At 36.8% G+C, this 22,786-nt stretch overlaps 1 protein-coding gene across 5 annotated transcripts in view; it reads left to right on the forward strand.

The window, feature by feature from the left end:
• Positions 1-22,786, forward strand: part of LOC128868554 (bcl-2-related ovarian killer protein) — a 64,120-nt gene that overhangs the window by 16,348 nt on the left and 24,986 nt on the right. Inside the window, exon 2 of one of the 5 annotated variants that reach the window (XM_054110768.1) lies at positions 10,667-10,830. The exons of the other annotated variants lie outside the window; for them this stretch is intronic. The gene's annotated coding sequence lies outside the window, so the exon portion shown is untranslated. The remainder of the gene's footprint in view (positions 1-10,666; positions 10,831-22,786) is intronic. 5 annotated transcript variants of the gene reach the window in all.

A 22,786-nucleotide genomic window follows, 5' to 3' on the forward strand; every position in this document is an offset into this window, starting at 1 on the left:
CATGCCCAAATCATTGAAAAAAATCGAATGGCACGAGCCAATCAATATGTCTGGGTCCTCAGCAATTTTTCTAACGGTGATTCGACGATTGGCCAATACCATTCTCTTCACTTCATCAATTTTTTCGTCTGTTGTTGAAGTGCTCGGGCGTCCGGCACGTCGCCTTCTGAGAACATTTTGTACCACCGATACACGTTGCTTTGGTCCAAAGTAGCTGCTCGGTATGACACAGTCAACATTCGAAATGCATCCGCGCACTTATTTTCGTTTTTCACACAAAATTTGATACAGGTTATTTAACCCATCTTTTTAAATAGGTAAAAATCGAAGACGAGCCGAAACACGTTCAAGCAAAGCAGCTGCCAACAATTAATTGAACATTCAAAATGGCCGAACTCGTCGGCATGAGTGAGAGACATGAGTACCAACATATTGCCACAAAAAATCGAAATTCGAATATATGTAACCTGCGATAATTCAAAATTTGAGCTACTTTTTGAACACACCTCGTATGTGTATGAGTATGATTTACGCATGTAGGTATTGCAAATTATTTACATGTGTATGCCCGACAGGTGCATTCCAAAGTAGGCAGGGCTTTTTAAAAATTCAAAAAATTCATTTCAAAACCTTCATTGTGTGTGAATTCATCAAAAATCCGTGACAATTTTCATCACAAATCAAGTCGAAAGTGAGAACACTGCTTGCTTAGCCTTGAAGATTTCAAAGGCTTCGTTACAAAGAATATCAGAATATTAACACTTGTGACCGATTTTTTGACTAATTTGACTTTTTGGCGACTTTGACTTTTTCAGAAAATACATTTGTCGATGATGGATTATCCTCTCCGACGATCTAAATAACTCATCTGACATGATTTTCTTCTCTTTTGCGAAATTACGCCACTTATTCATAAATGCGGACAGGCCCTTTTAAAGTCGAGTTTCCCCTTCGCTTCGGATTATAAATTAATGCGCTGTGAGTCAAAGAACCGGAGTTTACAATATACACTGAAGAGCAAAACTGTAACAAAATGTAATACTTTCTATTTCAACACATTTTTTTTTAGACATGTTTTAACAAATCAAATATTTTTTTTGCATAACTTTATTGGCATGTATGTACTCTCTCTCTCAAACCGGTTTGGTGTCAATGCAACAACAACAACACTAGTAGCAAGCAATAATGCAAATAAAGACAAATGTTACAGTTTGCACTCAACCCATTTTTTATTTTTTACAATAAATAAAATAAATATTAATAAGATGTCCAATATCCTTTGGATTTTTTCAGCTCGTGGATACGATTGGGCATACTTCGTGTATACCTCAAGACAAAGTCAGTCGGAATAGCATCCCATACATCGCGTGTTCGCTCCCACAGCTCATTAACTCCACTGGGCGGACTTGAATATTCGGCAAGCTTCGATTTTACATGACTCCATAAATTTTCGATTGGGTTCATGTCCGGTGATTGTGGAGGCCACTTCAAGTTACGAAATTTTTGGCGTTGCATCCAATTTCGTACAACATGTGCGGTGTGCTTAGGGTCATTGTCTTGCTGAAAAATTACTTTTTCAGCAGCAAGACCCATACTTTCCACTACACCCGGCAGATTTTGTTGCAATATGGCCAGGTATTCCTCTTTCCGCATTATACCGTCTATTCGTACTAAAGGACCCACACCATTTTTGGAAATGCAGCCCCACACCATAATGGAGTCACCACCATGTTTTACTGTCTGCTTGATGTGATGTGGCTGGACTGCATTTGGGTCTTTAACCCAATACCAGGCCCGACCATCTGACTGAAATCGATTGATTTTGGTTTCATCAGACCAAATAACCTGCAATCGTTTTGAAATTTTATGAAAAAAGGTCTTTTATAATCCATTTATAAAGACGTACCTGATCCCAATCTTCAACTGTCCAGCTTTGGTGAGCCGCAACAAAATCCCGCCTCAACCGCACATGTCTTTTTGTCAGCATTGGCTTGGTTTTCTTCTCCGCTGCCTTTAGCCCCAGTTTTGACAGGCTGCGCCTGGCTGTCCACTGACTGGCATCAATATCCAGCATCTTTAGTGCTTCTTTGGGAGTGACCGCCTTGCTGCTTGTTACCAAATTTGCCAGATGGCGGGCATCGCGGTCACTTATCTTCCTTGGCCGGCCTCCTTTGTTACTGGGAACAGCGTCTGGTACATTTTTCCGCAGCCTTTGCACAGCCATGTGGCTCACTTCGAATTTTTTAGCTATTTTTCTTATAGACTCGCCCTTCTTCAGCAAATCAATTATTTGGCGTTGTACTTCCCGATTTAACATTTTGTCTTATTCACGGTCACGTTTATAATAATTAAAAATCCACCAAATATATAATTACGAGAAAAATAACGGAAAATTTGAAAATTAAGAGTGAGTGCAAAACTGTAACATTTGTCTTTATTTGCATTATTGCTTGCTACTAGTGTTGTAGTTGTTGCATTGACACCAAACCGGTTTGAGAGAGAGAGTACATACATGCCAATAAAGTTATGCAAAAAAAAATATTTGATTTGTTAAAACATGTCTAAAAAAAATGTGTTGAAATAGAAAGTATTACATTTTGTTACAGTTTTGCTCTTCAGTGTATGTACTTGTCATTACAGAGTTCGTAGTTAGTCAAGCATTCCATTTTCCTCGACATTCGTTACGCTCGCGCACAGGGAATGCTTAGAACAGTGCTGACTTAAAACGACGGCTATAATGAGAGCCTTAAAGAGGGTAGTTTTTGTTCGCCGAGAGAAGGTGCTGGTTTTCAATTGTTTACCGCGTCAGACCCAGTTGGGACTTGGACGGATTTTGTTTTTTCCCCCACCCACCCTAAACCAGTTTTTTTTAACTCCTGCTCTAAGTTAGTGGAACGATGTCAATATCGTCTACGCAATCCAGCAGTAAGGTACCTTCAGATTAGCTGCACGCGCTATGCTTTCTAAAATCAGAGTAAGGAAGCCGCACGAAAGATAATCTCCTTGTCTAAAACTTCATCAAATCTCGAACGACTCAAAGAGGCCCAAGAGGTCAATTTTGTCATGCTCTTAGCAGGCTTTTCAATGGAATCCGCAAGGAAGCCGACGCAGAGGTCGCGCACGTCAAACTTGGATGCGCACAATCTCCCACGAGTGTCCTTCAACCATGGTGGATCAATCAGACACATAGCGGCTGACAGAAATCGTTGGAAAACATTTGTTTCCGCCCTATGTTCTAATATGGAGCGACATAATATGCATCTAATCGCATTATTTATCAAGGAATAAAAAGTAGGAAAAAAAGTCTTGCTAGATGTCAATATTGACAGCCTTAAACATTTCTCAGGGGTACAAATTTAGATTTGCCGTCGTCGGTGGCTGTAAAGTTATTTTCGTCATCATCATAAATTTCTAGAGTTTTAGTGTGGAACATAGCCGAATAGGCGAAAATATGGTATATGTTTTTTAGCAAAAAAAAAAAAAAAATAGCCCTGCTGTTTTTATTTTTAAAAAGTCCTCTTCATTTTGGAAAGCTCCATGTAAATATAATTTCATGCCTTTCATATCAGCACTTGATCGCACACAGTAAGCCGGTTCTATGGGATGTTTTTTTAATTGACTGGGAGCTGCTGTTTGTGCAGTGACTAACAAATATACACACGTACGCACATATGCACCTGTAGCTTCGCACAAAGGACGCATTATAACTGTTATTATTGTTTTCTTCACTTAAATGTTCATATATATTTTTTTTTTCTGTACCTGCACATTACAATGCCAATGAAGTGCTGATGATGTTGTTATTATGTTTTATAGCCAACTACAACTGTGGCTGCTGCTGATAGGAGGTTTGCGTAATTACAGGCACGAAGCTACTGTTTCGTTGCTTTTATTTCGTTTTCCACCTTTGCGCCGAGAGCAGTAAAGGGCAACTGCAATTATACGGGTACGAAAGCTTTGTTGCTATTATTTTGGGTAGTGGAAAAAAGCTACAATTTGCACCACATGGAAAAATGAACAGTTCGATAAGTCAATGCTGTTGCTGCCGGCAGTGCCAAGGTGCTCATTTGTGCTTTAGTACTTGCATAGCATTAATACATACATACATATGTACATTTATTTTATATACCTATGTATGTATGTAAGTCGTAAGCAATGTAGGTTACGCGCAAGCGCACGAAACTATTCGATCAGCGATAAGCCAGACCTTTTTTTTTCCAATTAATTCTGAATTTTATTCACTCGTGACTGCGTGCCAAAAAATTGCGAAAAATCAAGTTACTTATATGTGGTCATAAATCAAAGCACTGCATTATTTATTGTTATTATTAATGTTTTTTTAAAAGCATTAAAGGCGTATTCGCTTGTCAGCAACTCCAATTGAATTAGAGAGGAGCACAAATGTGTTCCATATCCTCACCTTTTTGGCATTATAACTTTGTAAGCAATTTTGACGTATTAAAAAAGCACGCACTTCGTTTTTTTCTTCAAACTGACACCAAAAGAAGTCAAGTCCTTCCTTTCCCTTTCCTATCATCGTCCTATACACCGCCGAAAATTTTCAGTATTAACTGTTTTATGCATTCAAAAAAATGATCTAATCAAAGAAGCTGCAGAACTGCATTTTCGGATGGTCTAAGAGCAGCCTCATTGGATATTATCATCGCACAGGCCAGTACAGAACGACCCAGAACAATAGGCTATGATGAAAATCTGTCAAAGGGTTTTTGTTCTCCACGAGAGAATTTTAATATTCATCGCACACCAGAATTTGTGCAGAAGTGGCTCTCTTGTTTCCGGCGTTGATGCTGATTTTCATATGTGCGAAATAACCCTCGAATACCTAGAAGGAATAAACTATAAGTAACAAAAACCTCAGTTCCTTAGACGTTGAATTATCGGGTCTACAACTAATTAATTTCGTATTTGTTACTAATCTCATATCTATTTATGTAGTCAATATTTTGACAGTGACAGCTATTCTATGTTAAAGCACGCCAAAAAATCAGTAAATATGATATTGATATGTCACAGTGAATATTAGTAAACACACAATTTGTTTTTATTACAGTCAAAATGTTAAATTACGTTCCAACAAAACAGCATTTGCGGGGAGGTTTGCTTTTGTTCTTCAATTCAAAGAAAAGTGCAACAGAAGCACATCGTTTACTCTCAGAAGCTTATCCTGAATACTCGTATGCTCCAGAGGTTAGAGTATGTCAGCAGTGGTTTGCACGATTTAAAAGTGGTGATTTTGGCACAGAAGACAAAGAGCGATCAGATCCATCAAAAAAGTTTGAAGGCGAAGAATTGGAGGCATTACTCGATCAATATCCATGTCAAACTCAAGAAGAACTTGGAAAAACATTGGAAGTTACTCAACAAGCCATTTCTAAACGTTTAAAAGCAGCCGGATACATTCACAAACAAAGAAATCGGGTGCCAAACGAATTGAAGCCGAGAGACGTTGAGAGACGATTTTCATGTCTGAAATGCTGCTTAATCGCCACAAAAAGAAATCGTTTTTGCATCGCATTGTCACTGGCGATGAAAAGTTGAATCTCTACGACAACCCAAAGCGTAAAAGATCATATGTGACCAAGCAGCCAAATCGACACCAAAGCCGCACATTCAGGGTTTGAAGGTAATGATTCGTATTTGGTGGGATCAGAAGGGTGTGCTGTACTATGAGCTGTTAAAATCGGCCCAGACGATCACGGGAGAGCTATACAGGCAACAATTGATACGTTTGAAGCAAGCAATAGCCGAAAAACGGCCAAAATGGGCGACCAGACACGATAAATTGATTTTCCATCATGACAATGCTCGGCCACATGTTGCAGTAACGGTCAAAAATTATTTGGAAAATGCCGGATGAGAAAATCTTCCTCACCCGCCTTATAGCCCAGGCATAGCTCCTTCCGATTACCACTTGTTTCGGTCGATGCAGAATCACCTTTCTGGAATACGGTTCACCAATGTTGAAGGTATTAAAAGATGGCTTGATGACTTTCTGGACGCAAAAGATGAGAATTTTTTTGGGATGGAATCCATAAATTGCCTGAAAGATGGGAAAAAATTGCCGCTTCCGATGGACAATATTTTGAATAAAATATTTTCTCACTTTTATACTTAAATAAATGGTTTTTTTTAACAAAAAAAATACGAAATTAATTAGTTGTACAGCCAATATATTTCAGTCAAACCCAAACTTCGTATTGTATCCTCAGCTCCTATGTGAAAACTATGTTGCTATATGGTTACGAATCTATGTTCATCGAAAACTGCAAACTTTCGGAAATGCATGCCATTTTGAGTATTTTCATGGCTTTGCTTCATATCAAATCAGGTTCTGCTCCAATCAGCCAATGAGCTATCAATCGAGCTAATCTTTAAATGCAGAAGTAAAGCTACCCACGAAGTAGTTCAAAGCAGGGATCCACAGCACCGAACCCTCATGGTTACTAATGCTGGTTTTTGATCTAATATACTCCAACACTAGCAAGAATAGTTCGATAGAGAAAAGGATAAGAAAACTGGAAAGAAGGATTCTAAGATCATGCACTTCCTTATATAGGACAGCAAAAAGCAACTACACCAAATATTATATGTAACGAATGCAAAAGTATATAACACAGCCAAAGTACCCAGAATCGACTGTCATATAATAAATCTAATATAACTAGGAGACACATAATGCGCTGTCTTTGCAATAATAATAACACTCTAATAAAGGCACCTTACCATGAAAGCGATGAATATTTCCTGTCAACCATTAAAAATGGATTTACACCACCGGAAACATTCCTCTATCTTGATAAGAACGGTTTTATACAAAACAAGGACCATATACCGATAATTTATCACATTCATAGAAGAGCCAACGTTAAAACAGTCACGTCAAAAGCCCTTAACAGGGAAAACCAACGTTTTGATACATACTACATCTCCCCCAGAGACAAAATAGAAGCCCTTGATATTAATAAAAAATGCTGGTGGCTAAACAATACACAAACGTAAACATTATTTCATGCCGAATACCCGACATAACTTCCTTTTAAACCCTTTTATCTTCTATTAAAAAAGCTAAGCATGCACTGTTTTTACAGGTTTTTTTCTCTGCAATATAATCATAAAATATTATAAAAGCTTCAAATTAAAGCAGACACATATAAAATACCATCAATTAATAAAATGTTACTATATATTGTATATCTATAAGAAGCTCGTCATGTACTTGAGAACTCGTCTAGAGTCATTGTATAATCATATTATATACTTAAAACTATTGTTTATTTTAGTACATAACATTATTAATACTAAATAAATAAACAACTTAAAAAAAAATAGTTTGATACAAAATGAAAAAATCTTTTTCTTTTCCATTTCCCGCTCTTCTACCGAGCGCATCTTAGAGCTATGATTAACGTAATTTTTTCTTTTGCAGTCTTGCATTTTCTGTCGTACCAATTGTTACTCATAGAAAACCCAAAAAGTTCTTCGAAGGGAGAGCTTAGAGAATTTGTTTCCAATTTGAGAAAATCATTTTGCATCAAGCGTTTTGCAAATTCTGTTGTTTTCTTTGGATGATCCACACGGCCAAAACATTGTCTCGTCCTCTCTCAATCACACCATAATCGAGTCTTTTTTTTAATTTGCTTAGCCGCGTAGTCAGCCACGTTTAGGGCAAAATATTATTTCCTTGCTCAACCCTACGTGATGAGACCAACATAAGTAAGACATGCCTACGGAAATTACCTTTAGCCGCATCGTCCTTTTCATTCGCCATATCATGGAGGGAATTTCGTTTTGATCGTTTGATTTAGCGAGACCGTGGGCGTGACGAATTTATTTTATTTTCCATGGTAACTCAACAAAATGGTGCGGAAGCACTAGTTGGATTCTGGAAGAATCACCATTCGAACCAAACCAACCATGGTAACTCAGCTTTTTTCTTATCTTGCCTCATCTGACACCACATTTGTTTTCACGAGGGCATTTAGTTGACTGAGTAGAGATAATTTCTCCTTTAGTGGATTGAATGTTTCAGGAGAATTTCTTGCTTTGCTTAGGTTTTCTTCCAGTGAGGGGTCTAATTAGCAGAGCTAAAATAGAAACAACAAGAGCTTTGTTCTGATAACTTCGAGTTTATTTATTCAAAATAGTTCCCCCTGGTCTCGATATTCCGTTTTGCGTGACCTAAAAACTTTTCGAAAGAGTGTTTCAGCTCATTGGTCAGAATAGAATGTCTTTCAGTTTGTTAGTACGAGCCTTTTGGATGGCCTTTACGGACGCAAAACGTTTTCCTTTCACGGCCAAGTGCAATTTTCCGAATAGGTAGAAGTCACAGGGAGCCATATCAGGCGAATACGGTGGGTGATTGATGGCTAAAATGCGATTTGTAGTCAAAAAATTAGTCACAAGAGTGGATCGATGAGATGGTGCAATATCATGCAATAAGCACCAGCTTCCTCCTTCGCGGTATTCAGGGCGAATTCGACGAATGCGATGCAATAAACACTTCAAAACGCCAAAATAGAAAATAGAAAATTGCATTGACGGTTTGGCCTATTGGCACGAACTCCTTGTGGACAATTCCCTTGGAATCGTAAAAACAAATGAGCATCGACTTGATTTTTGACTTCTCCAAACGCGGCTGGTTTGGGTCCTTCCATTCGGCACTTTGACACTTAGTTTCAGGTTCATGTTGGAAACACCACGTTTCATCACCAGTTAAAATGCTGGAAAAGAAGTTCTCGTCTTTTATTGCCTCTTTAATGAAGACTTTCGAATGTTGATTTCTGAGCAATTTTTGGTCCTCAGTTAACTTGTGCGGAATGAAACGTGCACAGTCCTTTCGTAAGCCCAAATTATCAGTTAAAATGCGATAAATCGTTGTTTTGGATTCCGTTTCCATGGATTTCAACGATGATTTCGGTTCAGTTTTGATAAATGTACGAACAATTTCGATGGAGGTTTCGGTGATTATTGATTTTGAGCAGCCCGTATGTTCATTGGCATTTATGTCCTCACAACCATCTCTGAAACGTGTAAACCACTTATGAACTCCGGCACGAGATAGACAATCATCGCCATACACTTTTTTCATCAATTCAAATGTTTCGGTAAACGTTTTACCGATTTTAAAACACAATGTGTTCGAAACTCATTTTTGTACTTATGACACAAATGTACTGACACTTTAGATGCAATAACTTCGCTTCCACTGAACCGAATGTCACCAAGCTTTCACTGGAAGTCAGCTAGGGATGTAACCTCCAACGCACTAACTCATTAAAAAGATGACGCCATGAAAAAGATTTTTATGACACCAGTCTTGTTTATTTTGGACTTCACTTTGAATGTGTATAAATATAATTATATAGAGCCCATGTGGCCTAGATTCTGCTCATGTTTGTGGCGTACGTCTTGATGTTCCACAAATGGAGGGTCTTACAGCTTTACGCCTACTCCGAACGGCAAATATTTTTTATGAGGAACTTTTTCATGGCAGAAATACACTCGAAGGTGTGCCCGCTGATAGATGACCGCTTTTATTATTTTTCTATAATTTGATGTTTCATGCACGGAGATTCGAAAATGTGCACTTCCGAATGGTAATCACGCACCACTTTTTGGATACGGTGGCCATCGCTCTATACGAATATACGAAAAAAAATTATATATTTAGCAGATATTTTTTCAGAGACAAATAAAGACTTTTTTACAAAAGATGCTGCTGCAACATTGCAAAATTTATCTCGTAATGTTACATAACCTCAAATAATAATATCGGCACAGTTCATAATGAATGGAAACAAAGCATGAGGGTTGGATCAGTGCTCGTCACTGCATATTTTCTGAGCTGCTTAAATCATATTCCCCGTTTGTCCGGCGATTCCTAATCAAAAATTAACACACTGTAGTGGAGTTCTGCAAAGGAAAAATTTCTACTCATCAAATGGATGAAAAGAGCGCAATTCATGCGGTATTTTTTCGTAATTTTGTAGTCCGTTTTATGCATCCACCTACATTCATATATTGTGACCCAATCTTATTTCTCTTAAATCGAACACAACTTAGCACTTAGAAAAATTGACACTTTCGTGTAATTTGACAATCGTATTGTCAGATTTGATTACAAAAACTAGACAAGTTTACCCGCAGTAACGAAACAGTTAAATTACCCTCAGCACGAGCATGAAATCGAAACCCGCCACAATTTGCAAATGACAACGCCATGAACCACAGTCCAATCAAACGCCGCAAACAAATGAGGTGGCCAGCAACGATAAATGGCAAGCGGCAAACAGTCGTTTGATAAAAGCAGTGGCAAGAACAAAAAATAGGTGCGGCTTAAATGATACACCATCAGCAACCACCAATTGCTGCACGCTTACAACAACCATTGAATTTGTAACATGTCCATTTTCAACCAATCGTACAATTGCCAAGAAACATTAACAAAAATAAATAAAATTGATACGAGTACTAGTAAAATAAAAATAGCGCAGTAAAAGTGTTAAATGGCATTTTCTAGCCACATAAGCTGTCAGTCATTCACTCACTGACGACTGTCGGCATGCAAGTAAAGATATTGTCGCGGTTAATTTAATTGCATTCAAATGCACGTTTCTGTATTATGTTGTTGCTTTTATTGTTGCAGGTAAATCGAATCGTATCACAAAGGCTACTACTGTCAATCACATTTTATCACGTTTGCTCTCAACCGGCTGCTACCAGTACTAATGATGCATTTGTAAATATTTTTGTACGTACATAAACGTTCGGAAAAAACGTGTGCTAGGAACTGCATCGCGATCTGAGAATGTAAGTGTGTTTATATCGAGAAAGACCTGAAAGTCATTAATTTACTTTTCCAATAGTCGAACAGCTCTTATGCAAAAGAAAGCCTTCAGGTAAAGATCTATAGATCATAAGAGGGTCAGAGACAATGGGATAATACTTAAATAACCTGTGAAATATAATTACTAAGTTTTTTGAATAAAAAATTAGTATTTATATATATATAATTGGCGCGTACACCCTTTTTGGGTGTTTGGCCGAGCTCCTCCTCCTATTTGTGGTGTGCGTTTCGATGTTGTTCTACAAATGGAGGGACCTACAGTTTCAAGCCCACTCCGAACGGCAGATATTTTTATGAGGAGCTTTTTCTTGGAAGAAATACGCTAGGAAGTTTGCCATTGCCTGCCAAGGGGCGACCGCTATTAGAAAAATATGTTTCTTAATTTTGGTGTTTCACGAAGATTCGAACCGACGTTCTCTCTGTGAATTCCGAATGGTAGTCACGCACCAATCCATTCCGCTACGGCGGCCGCCTTAGTATTAAAATTAGTATTTCCCTCTCATAAAAAACGTGTTAGTGCAGAAACCTGTCTACTTTACTTCAGCTGGCAGAGCTACGCTGTGATTGGTCGTATTCGGAGAACGTTAAATCACGTTACATTAAAGTTCCTGGAGTATTTCTGGTTGTTGCCTAATAATTGAATAAACAAGAAAGAGAACGGCGTTCTAGGGGAAATTCATTCGTGAATAACAATAAAAATAAAAACAATACAGCAATAAAATGAATACAAATATTATCTTTATTACATTAGTAAATCAGCTGATTCTAACAAATTCACTCAGAGCCGGTTAAGGGTGCACTGATGTCACTACCGTCTGTAATCTTTTCACCTTCAAAGAACAAAGTTTAATGTGAATTTTCAAAGACTTTTACTCTCTTCCCACTCCAAAAGAAGAAAGTTGACAGTTTTGAGGCATCGTAAAAATACGGGATATAGGTTTTTTTTTTGTTTTGCTACGTATTTAACACATTGTGTGCGGGACACGTAAAAATACGTTTTTCGCAAACTGTGGGTAGAGCGCGGGTCACGTAGTTATACGTTTTTATAGATGGGTGGTAGAATAAGGGAAATAAAGATATACGGGTTATTAATGTTTGTTGTTACCCTTTCTCATACCTAGTATTACGATGTACAAACATATACAAATCAAAATAATAACGGTAAATTGTGTTTAACAGTAAACATCAAACGAGCAAATTTAAAAGCAATTAATTTCAAAACAACTCTTATTTCAGTTTTGGTTAAGTGGCGTAATTCATGGTGCTTACGACGATAGTATAGTGCATTATTTTTCATATAAAGTTATTTATATATATATATATATACTCTATATACCGACAAAATGGAATACAGGGATGACGGAAACGACGAAGAAATATTTGCAGACAATTTGTCAGATTATTCGTCGGATGGTGATATTCATAGTGATAGTGAGGATGTGAGCGACGATACAGACATTATTCCGGGATCTCGAAGATTCACCCGTCGAACTATTTTGTCTGATTCTGAATCAAGTTCTGACGAACATGAAGAAGAATGGTCATCGATTGATAATCCTCCAGTTCTAGAGGAGTTTTTAGGTTACCCTGGGATAAATGTTGATACTGTTCCCAAATCCATAACTGATGCGACGAATTTGTTTATTGGTGATGACTTGTTTACATATTTTGTTGAGGAATCGAATAGGTATTATTACCAAAATATAAATAAGTTCAAGATACCTAAAAAATCAGTGAAATGGAAGGGCATCACGATCTCTGAAACGAAGAAATTCTTGGGACTAATTATTTTCATGGGGCAAGTTAGAAAAGATAGAAGAGACGAGTACTGGACAACATATCCCTGCACAGAAACACCATTCTTTGCAAAAGCAATGTCTAGAGATAGATTTAGACAAATATGGAAGGCGTGGCATTTCAACAATAACGAGAATACTACCGGTGCATCTGACAGATTGATCAAAGTCAGGCCCATAATTGATTATTTTCAACCAAAATGTATGAAAATATACAAACCTAAACAGCAGCTCTCTTTAGATGAAGGCATTATACCTTGGAGAGGACGGTTATTTTTTAGAGTTATAATGCCGGAAAACTCACAAAATATGGTATACTGGTGAGAATGTTATGTGACAGCGAAACAGGATATATTTGTAACATGCAAATTTATTCTGCTCAGGGAATACGGCTGATAGAGACAATACATATACTTGTAGCTCCATATACAGATGTCAACCACCATTTATATATGGATAACTACTATAATAGTGTTGATAACACTATAGCTCTTTTGAAAAAAAAAAATTAGATTATGTGGAACCATCAGGAAAAACAGAGGTTTACCGGAGTGTTTAAAAAAAACAAATCTCAAAAAAGGACAGACAATATTTCGCCGCAAAGGGGATGTTTTACTTCAAATCTGGCAATCGAAGAAAGAAGTTTGCTTTATTTCATCTATACATTCGGCGGAAATGAAAGAGAGTCACAATATTGACAGAACAACTCATCAAAAAATAATTAAACCAAATGCATTGCTTGATTACAACAAATTCATGAAAGGTGTCGATCGTGCCGATCAGTATTTGTCTTATTATTCGATATTACGAAAGACTACGAAATGGACAAAACGAGTAATCATGTACATGATAAATTGTGCATTGTTCAATTCCTTTGTTGTTTATAACTCAACAAAAAACAACAAAGTAAAATATAAAAAATTTTCAAACGACGTAGCTTTGCATTGGGTTACTGATTCGATACCAACTGAAGAGGATACCAACGCTCAAGAGGCAGGACCATCTAAATTATTTAAAATGAAGAAGTCAATCTATTTTTTTTTAAAACTGGCATACAGTTTATTTATACATTAAAATAATATAAACATTTTTTGTATTATTTTAATCATTTAAAGTGGCGGATGTACACTCAATTCTTCCAGGAAGGTCGCAGCGGGGCTTCTCAATCGGCGGGCATTGTAGCATCGGCGTCAGTGACCTGAATACAAAAAACCAAAAATTTTTTGGTTTATTAATGTCATCATTTCTATATGAATTAACAATAAATGGAAAAAAATTCGCGGAATAAAATGCTTCACATAGAAAGTAATATCATAAAAAATATGTGTGCAAATTTTCAGGGAGATCGGTCAATAACTTCTCGAGTTATCGTGTACGACAATTCTAAAAATATAGTTTTGAGAAAAACGCGTCTAAAGTTTGAATACAACGTAACTATACCTCTCCCAGCGCTCGAAGGCAAAGAATAGAGTCGTCGCGGTTGACGATCTATAATAAAGTGGTTAAGTTTTAAGGGCCGGTGTTGATTTTGAATAAAATACCATTTTTTAAGAAATTATTGTCATTTCTCTTCATTATGATAATATTGGTATAGCTCAATTACGTATGGAACAAAATATCGGCCAAATGGCCGCCGCGGCCTCGGCGGCACACCTCCAAAGACCACCAAATGCAAATAGTTCCTTATCTAAAGGGTGGTTAAGTTTTAGGGGCCGGTGTTCATTTTAAATGCAATACAATTTTTTTAAGAAATTTTTGCCATTTCTCTTTATTATGATAATACTGGTATAGCTCAATTAGTAATTGAACAAAATATCGGTCAAATGGTCGCCGTGACCTCGGCGGCACACCTCCATCCGATGGTCCAAATTTTCGATAACGCTGAGGCATAATTGAGGTTCTATGCCATTAACGTGCCGAATTATCTCATCCTTTAACTCATGGATTGTTGCTGGCTTATCGACGTATACCTTTTCTTTCAAATAACCCCAAAGAAAGAAGTCCAACGGGGTCGTTGACGTTTGACATATTCTTAAAGGATTATATTAACATTTTGTGAAAAAAAAAATTGTTTTTTCGACATTTTACAGGTGTCTGTCCCCTTAAAAAAGAACATGATGTTACATAACCTCAAAAAATCACATATCTTATTTTTGGCTCCTAAAACAGAATACCTCGAAAATGCGAGGTAATACTGGAGCTATATGAACAGACTAGAATTCAGCACGCCAAGAATTTTAAGAAAATTGTAATCTAGTTCTGGGTTCTGAAAATCAAACTTTTTTTTTTTCGGCGTATATTGTGGGAGTTATCTACATAATTTAAACTCTTCAACTACCCTTTAAATTGGTATTAAAACCATTTTTCAGCAAGTGGCTTAAAATTCCGTTTGTTTTGAAAGAAAATACCACTTCGTACTGCAAATTCCCATGCAACCCAAAAATTAACACCGCCGTCAACTTCTCATCACTACCGGCTATCACCAAATATGCCAAATACATAAATACAGGCTTTTTTCGACTTTCAAACACACCACACACCACTACATATTTGTTACCGCCGCAATTTGTTGTCGTTAGATCATTTGCGATAACTTAACTGAAAATGGGCAAAAGAATTGATTTTCGTATTAATTTCATGGCGTATGATTGACGCCACTAACCAAAATTGGACGCACCCGCCAGCTGCGACCGCAAGCAAACAAGCGTTAGATGTGTTACCACAAAAAAAGAAATGAACGAAAACATTAAAAAGCGGTGCAAAATATAGTGTAAATTGGTACCAGAAGGAATTGCTGGCAGTTATAATTCCTGCGACATACGAATTAGTAACAAGCATTGAGTTTTTGGCGCACATGGCTAGCATTTAAGGACGGCCACGTACAAATGCTGTGGCCTCTGACGTACGCGCTTGTTAGTGCTCGATTTAGAGGCTGAGGACAGACGTGTTGGGCCTATTAATTTCTTATGCCGCATGGCATTAATAATAAATAAACTACTTACTTACTTACTTATAAAAAGTACTCGCATACTTTAGTTGCCTTGTAAGTTGCGGATAGTGTTTTGACAGTGCATGTACTGAAAAAATGTCTGCGGATCAGCAAACAAAGCTGGGCTATTACTTGGGGCAGAAATTGTGTTGTTTTATTTTTTTTTTTTTTAACGTCATATGTGCACTACCTGAGGGGAATTTTTATGTTAAATTTATTACTGATATGTGGTAGATATTTATTTGCCGATTCGCAAGCTGATTTTATTGCCAGATGATTTATTTATGAACGGATTGATTTAGGTTGACAAAGTTACAAAAATTTGGACGAATAATAAGAAGTGAAGTGGAGTTAATAAAAATCTTTTACTATATAGAATATTTCAGTTCGTAATATTCGAGAAAAAAGGAGATCAAATACTTAAATGATATATATATTGTATATATATATGTATATATATATGTAAAGAGTGGCCGATGTTGAATGCGAACCACACGTAAAAGTCAAGTTTTTTTCTGCATTTCATTTGACATTTTTCAATTTCAGACAGAGGCCGGTCAGGCAGTTACTGTGAATAGTGTTCGCTATCGTGAGATGATAACGAACTTTTTATGACCCGAATTGGAACCTATGGATGTGACGGTATGTGGTTTCAACAGAACGGTGCCACTTGTCACACAGCTAACGAAACAATGGCTCTTTTGCGCGAAAAATTTGATGACCGAATAATCTCACGTCGCGGCGATGTCAATTGGCCGCCAAGATCATGTGATTTGACACCGTTGGACTTCTTTCTTTGGGGTTATTTGAAAGAAAAGGTGTACGTCGATAAGCCAGCAACAATTCAAGAGCTAAAGGATGAGATAATTCGGCACATTAACGGCATAGAACCCCAATTATGCCTCAGCGTCATTGAAAATTTGGACCATCGGATGGAGGTGTGCCGCCGAGACCGCGGTGGCTATTTGGCCGATATTTTGTTCCATACTTAATTGAGCTATACCAATATTATCATAATAAAGAGAAATTACAATTATTTCCTAAAAAAATTGTATTTTATTTAAAATCAGCACCGGTCCTTGAAACTTTATATCCTTTATATATCAACTTAAAACAGATGTATGCATATGCACAGTCAGACTTCTCTATAGCAAACGTCTCTGCTACAATTTTCTTTCTTTTTACGAAAATATCATACGTTCACTATTACAAAAAAAAATTGACTCGTACGTCGAGGAAATAAAACTGGAATGAGTGCTCATATGCCGGTCCGAGTCGACGATGTTAATGATTTTTTTTTTCAAAATTTTTTACGATTGCCTACCGGCACTGGGTGATCGGCATTCATGCGGAGATGCTTGGGATTCCGTACAACCCTATTGCAGAAGCTGTGGGGTTCCGGCAGAGAAAGAGACTATTGAGCACTTTCTCTGCACATGTCCGGCTCTGGCGGCTAGGCGCCTGAGAATCCTTAGCGTGCCCTTTGGGGATGGCTTGAGGAAATTATCCAGCCTAGATCGCTCTTCTCTCCTCCACTACATCAACAACATCACTGGATGGATGTAGATGGTTTTCTCTTCCCTAAATTTTTTCGCAGGTAGTGGTCCACATTATGGTATCAAAACGCCACGTGAGTGCTACTTTAAGTTTACCTGGTGTACTCACCATCTAACCTACCTACCTACCAGAGCGCACCTCAAACCAATCAAAATATCAAAAACCCAACCACGCTTAACAACGAATGTGCGCCTCATCTAAAAATACTGTTTTCGTACGTGGTGAGAAGATTTTTAGAGGTGTACTACCTAGCAGACCGTTATTTGACTCTGAGCGAATTTGACAATAAGCTAAAGCTATATTTTGTGAAACACAAAACGAATGACGTAGAATCCAAAGTTCCGCTCAAAATTTTTTTTCACCATACCTAAAGTTGCAAAAACGCGCTCTAAATTTTTGGAAATAACTTTAACACATACAGGTTGATTGAAAAGTAAGAATGTAAGAAATAACAGAACATGAATTTTAAAAGGAAATATATATTTTTTATTCAATATCCCTCAGCTTCACTACTTCAATATTCCAATTCAACTCCAATAATTTTTAACACCTCTATGATAAATTTGCGGTAGCTCCTCAAAATAGTGCTCCACAGCTTTTTGTTAAACTGTTAACGAATGCAGCATTAAGTTTTTGACCAACTTTTCCACATATAATTCTTCATATTAAGGATGATAGATTTACAAAGTTTACTCATAAACTATGGTGTAAAAGAAAACTTCGAGGGGAAGGAACTTTGAGGAGAACTTCTGCTGTCATGTCACAGGGCAGCCGAATTCTGCACAATGTGCCGATTTGCGCACGGAGACATCTAGAAGGGAAACACTGGAAATTCTCTTTTCATGTTCTATTCGCGGTCACACGTTCAAAATTGTTTTCGACAACAGTTTCTTAAATATTCAATGAAGAATGCAAACTGGTTAAATACATTTTTTGGTTTTTTTTTTTTATATTTTTGTACTTGAAAAAAAAAAATAATCCTGCATTTCTCAAACAGCGTTCTGATGTTTGTCATCGTTGATATCTTCAGTTTGATTGAACACCCAGAGGGAACTCAGAACTTTCTCCCACAAAAGAAGAAAAGAAGTAACGCAACTGTCAAAAATTGCTTTAAGATTGGAAATACGACTAAGAAGCGCAAAGCGTGTCACCAGTACGGGAGACAAAATCCCTTCTCTCTTCCGCGACCGTCCTTCTCGCACGAACAAAATGTTTCCCTTCCCAATGTTTCCCTGTGTAAATGGGCACAATCGCGCGTATTCACATATTGCCGTACAGCACCAACACAATCTCAGTTTTTTTGGTAAACACATCCCAAGTGAGTAAATGATTTCTGGTGTGTTAAAATGAAAGATAAAAATTAAAATGGCGCATACATGTTTGATTTCTCCACTGGTGGGTGTCACTTCAATACTTTTGAACCAAAATGAATAAAACTACGAATTATTATTTTTATTTTTTTGGCATTTCGTACGACGAGGAAATATAGATTTCGCAAAATTATTTTGGCTAAAAAGTTTCTTTCTTTTTTTTCTTTTCAAAAATCAAGAATTTATAACAACTATCATGCGAACACCCTATGTTTCATCAACTGAGAGCATTTACTTGAAAAACAGTGCTGGGGATGTTCTACTGTAAAAATAGTTTTTTTTTTTTTGATGCAGATTTCAACTTAGGCAAAGGATTGAACTCACACGTTGTAAGATCCAGTGAATAAGACCTAACGACCTATAGGCTTTACTTGCCTGAAATTTGTTGGCTGATAACGCCGCAGGAGCCTGACCAACGTCTTAGTAGAGAACTCATCACTTCTCCTTCCACAATTCGAGTTGTATTTTTCTTATATAGTATTTTTACGGAGTTGGCAAATGTGAACTTATAGAACCCAGTAAAGGGCCTAAAGCACGTGCACGCGATAAAGATTCATTAAAATATACTTTATTTCAATAAATTATAAGGTTCAGTAGCGGTTTTTCCCAGATCGGCATGTGAAATTTCACAACAATTCGTTGCGCTATTTTTAAAGTTCAATTTTTTTCTGCGAAGCAAAAAAGAAACCACTTCAATATTATACAAATTAAGGCCATGTTTTACAGTTTTATCAACAGAAGCAAGAGGTGCTGAATTCGAAAGAGGCAGTTCCACGCAAAACAGCTGACAGGAACTGGCGTTTGATAGAGCAGCATCTACCAGGCTTGCAATTTTTGTAAAAAATGTAATTATTTTCGAAATACAAGGCAAACATTTGCAGGCAATGATTTAACAAACCTATTTTGAGAGGTTATTTTTACTTTATTTTCGAAGGCGAAACATCCTTCACCAAGAAAATGCGTGCTCTTACATATCAGTTTATGCAAGCGTTTTTGAGCACTCAAAAGATGGAATTAATTGGTCGTCCGCCTGGCAGCCCTGATTTAGTACCTAATGGTTTTTGTTTTGTTCCCGGGCGTCAAAAATAAAAGGCGAGTTCAACGTTTTTCAATGCCTAAAGAAGCAGGTGAAGCTTTTAAGCATCTAATTTTGGACATATTCGCTTTTGAGTGGCAAAATGCTTTTCGTGCAAGCGAATTGACTTCCAAGGAGAATATTTTGAAAAACAATAAAGTCATTTTCATTATTATTTTATTGTGTTTTCGTTATTGCGTGCAAAATATAAAAGGCAGCTCTCGTATTTCGCAAATGATCTTAAATCAAGCGATTCAGCTATCAAAAATTTCGCAGAGGCTGACAATTGGCACTTCGTTAGACATCATCACGCATTAAAGCGTGAACTAGTACCGTCCTTACTGATCTACTTCTACGCTAGCTCCATTTGCTGCTGGGTATGCATACGCTTTCAGTCCTACAGCTATACTTGTATGTATAGTATATTCAGGCATCATCCTTAAAAGTCATTGATGCTCACTTGGTAGACTCTATGTATGTATGTAGTTATTTACCGCAGCTGAATTTTATTAATGAGCCGCACATAAGGTTACGCACTCGATACATTCCTCAATGGCGTATACCTATAAAAAAAAAGAAATATTATATATGTACTTATGTGTGTGAATAGTCGTACTTACGTTCAGCCGTATTAAACAACTACAATAATGGCGATCATTAAATGAAAATAAAATTTTATAAGGTGCGTGCACTCGCACATAAATTATTTATGTATGCGTACTAGCTATGAACCAATTAAACATTGTGGCATTTTAATAAACACAACTTTAGAAATTGCATGATGTAAAATAAAGCAGAAAAAAAATACACAGAAAAAAAGCAGACTACAGAAAATGCGATAAATCCCATCAAACATTTTCAATCGCTTAAGACTGCTCGTAGACAAGTTTTCAGTCATACGGGAATATTTTTGGAATGCATTTTTATTATAGCAAAACAAACGATGAAAACATGAGATGAAACAAGGCTCTCAGTAATAAACTGCATGAAAACCGTTGGTGCTTGACGTTGCAAAAGTCAAAAGTGTCAGTACTGTGTTTCCTGAAAATGCCCTACACTGTGGCTCTCAGGCAGAGGGGAAGTGAGTTGTGAGCCCTGATAATATTAATTACGGGGCACAATCTATGGGGACGACATATGGTCACCCTATGCACCATATTTGGAGGATGAAGATAGTACGATGCCCCTGTCCGGCATTCGTCAGTCTTAGATGGTACATTTTTGAGTCGGACATACAACTGATCAAATCTAGGAAGTTTGGAGAGGGGTAATGAATTCCATTCCAATTTTAAGGTTAGGTCCAAGAATGATGGAGTTGAAGATTACCCAGGCCGAAATGGAAAAACGAGAGTAAATTTTTTGTGATGATTTGTAGGCAAAACGTGTGAAGAAACTAAGACGAGAGGTTAAGTTAACAATTGGGATAATGGAAAAGGGGCTACTCTTATAAAAGAAAAAGTTCTGCGTAAACAAAAAAATATAGGCAAAACTTTAAAATTACGTCAGCTCAATATCTGACTCTGCTCAGTTCACCGAGAGCCAAGCGGCGTTATAGTTATGTATATGAGAAACATTTTGTATTCTCTCAATCGCAGGTTGGGGCAATGTAAACGTGGAGGAGAGTAGGAAGAAAAAAGCTGTTTATAAACAAAAACCAATGTAAACAAACTTTTAAAATGAGGTAAATTTAAAGAGAAGAGTTATCATAATGTACACAACCGCCTGTATTCCCTCAACCCTGCCTATAGAGAATGCGATTCCAGTCATCTTCTAAATGCTGACTGGGATAGCAGCAAAAAATGCACTACATTAGTAACTACAAGGTAAAACAATGTTGAGAATTCTTTTGCTCTGAACATGGGGCATGAAAAACCAGTAGAAAAGAAGTGAATTGACAAATATGTACTCGTACATAGATATTTATAGCCAAGTGAATCCGAATATGTGGTGTAAAGTATTTGTAATGAGCTCGATATTCTTTCATTTATTCCAAATTCAAAGTAAGCACGACAATTGTGTGAAAGTAGCAGTTCACAACTAGTTGTACAAATAAAATCAGTATGTCAATATTGGTTGTAACAGCTAACTCAATGCAAGGGTTTGATTAGGTAAGTAGTAACATGCGACTGTAAACGCTGGGAGAAAAAAAGCTGTTAAATATAACTAAATACTTGCATAAGTGTGGTATGTATTCATGTTGCTAACTGTCTGAGTCTATAACAAACAGGGAATTAGCATTCTAACCCCTTACAACTTTAGGGACTGCCGCACATCAATAACATTACTGATTGAGAAATATGTGTATGTGTGCTTTAAAGTAAGATGATAGCGGCAAAATGCAAAGCTGAATATGTACGCGTATTATTTTTCAGCTACAATTACTCTATCAACATATGTCTGGTGTAAAAAGTTGCTGACATGGACGTATGCATGTTGCTGCCAAGGGGCATTGCTATCTTTGAAGTGAATTAGTTACCAAAATAATTGACAACGACAACAGCTGTTGAAAGTTAACTGCGATTTTTTTTTTGTTTTTTTGTGTCTTGACTTAGGTGTATTCGTATATTCGTATATAAGTAGTATTATGTGTTTATCGTGTTCGCGCGGCTTAGTTTGGCTGCGCTGCGTCAATAAATTGACTTTAGAATTTTAATAACTGTGGCGTGTTTTGATTGCTTTTGCACTTTAACTTATTTAGTTTATTATTGAGGGCAATAATGACAGTAATATTATACGATAATAGATTTGAATATACTTAATCTCGGGACTTAGATAATAACCACTAAACCTATTAGTGACTACTAATGATTGGAGTGATTAGTCGCTTGTGGAATCTTGGCATAGATATCTTTATGTTATAAATATAAAAAAAAATTCTTTAAAAAAGTCGTATTAACGACATTCAAAATTTACTTATAATTAATTTCTTTAAATGCATACCTTAATTTTTTTGTTAACAATTTGTTATGGCTTGAAAAAATATGGGCATGGTGTCACTAGTCACGAAAATTTCTAATAGTCACTAATGATGACTAGTAACTACTTTGCGAGTTTAGTTTGGTTTGATTTAGTAATAATTATAACATAATTTTTAATACAAGCATTTTTATTTTTCGGTCCTATAAATAAATT

Source organism: Anastrepha ludens, chromosome 6, assembly GCF_028408465.1.
Source record: "Anastrepha ludens isolate Willacy chromosome 6, idAnaLude1.1, whole genome shotgun sequence".
NCBI lineage: Eukaryota > Metazoa > Arthropoda > Insecta > Diptera > Tephritidae > Anastrepha > Anastrepha ludens.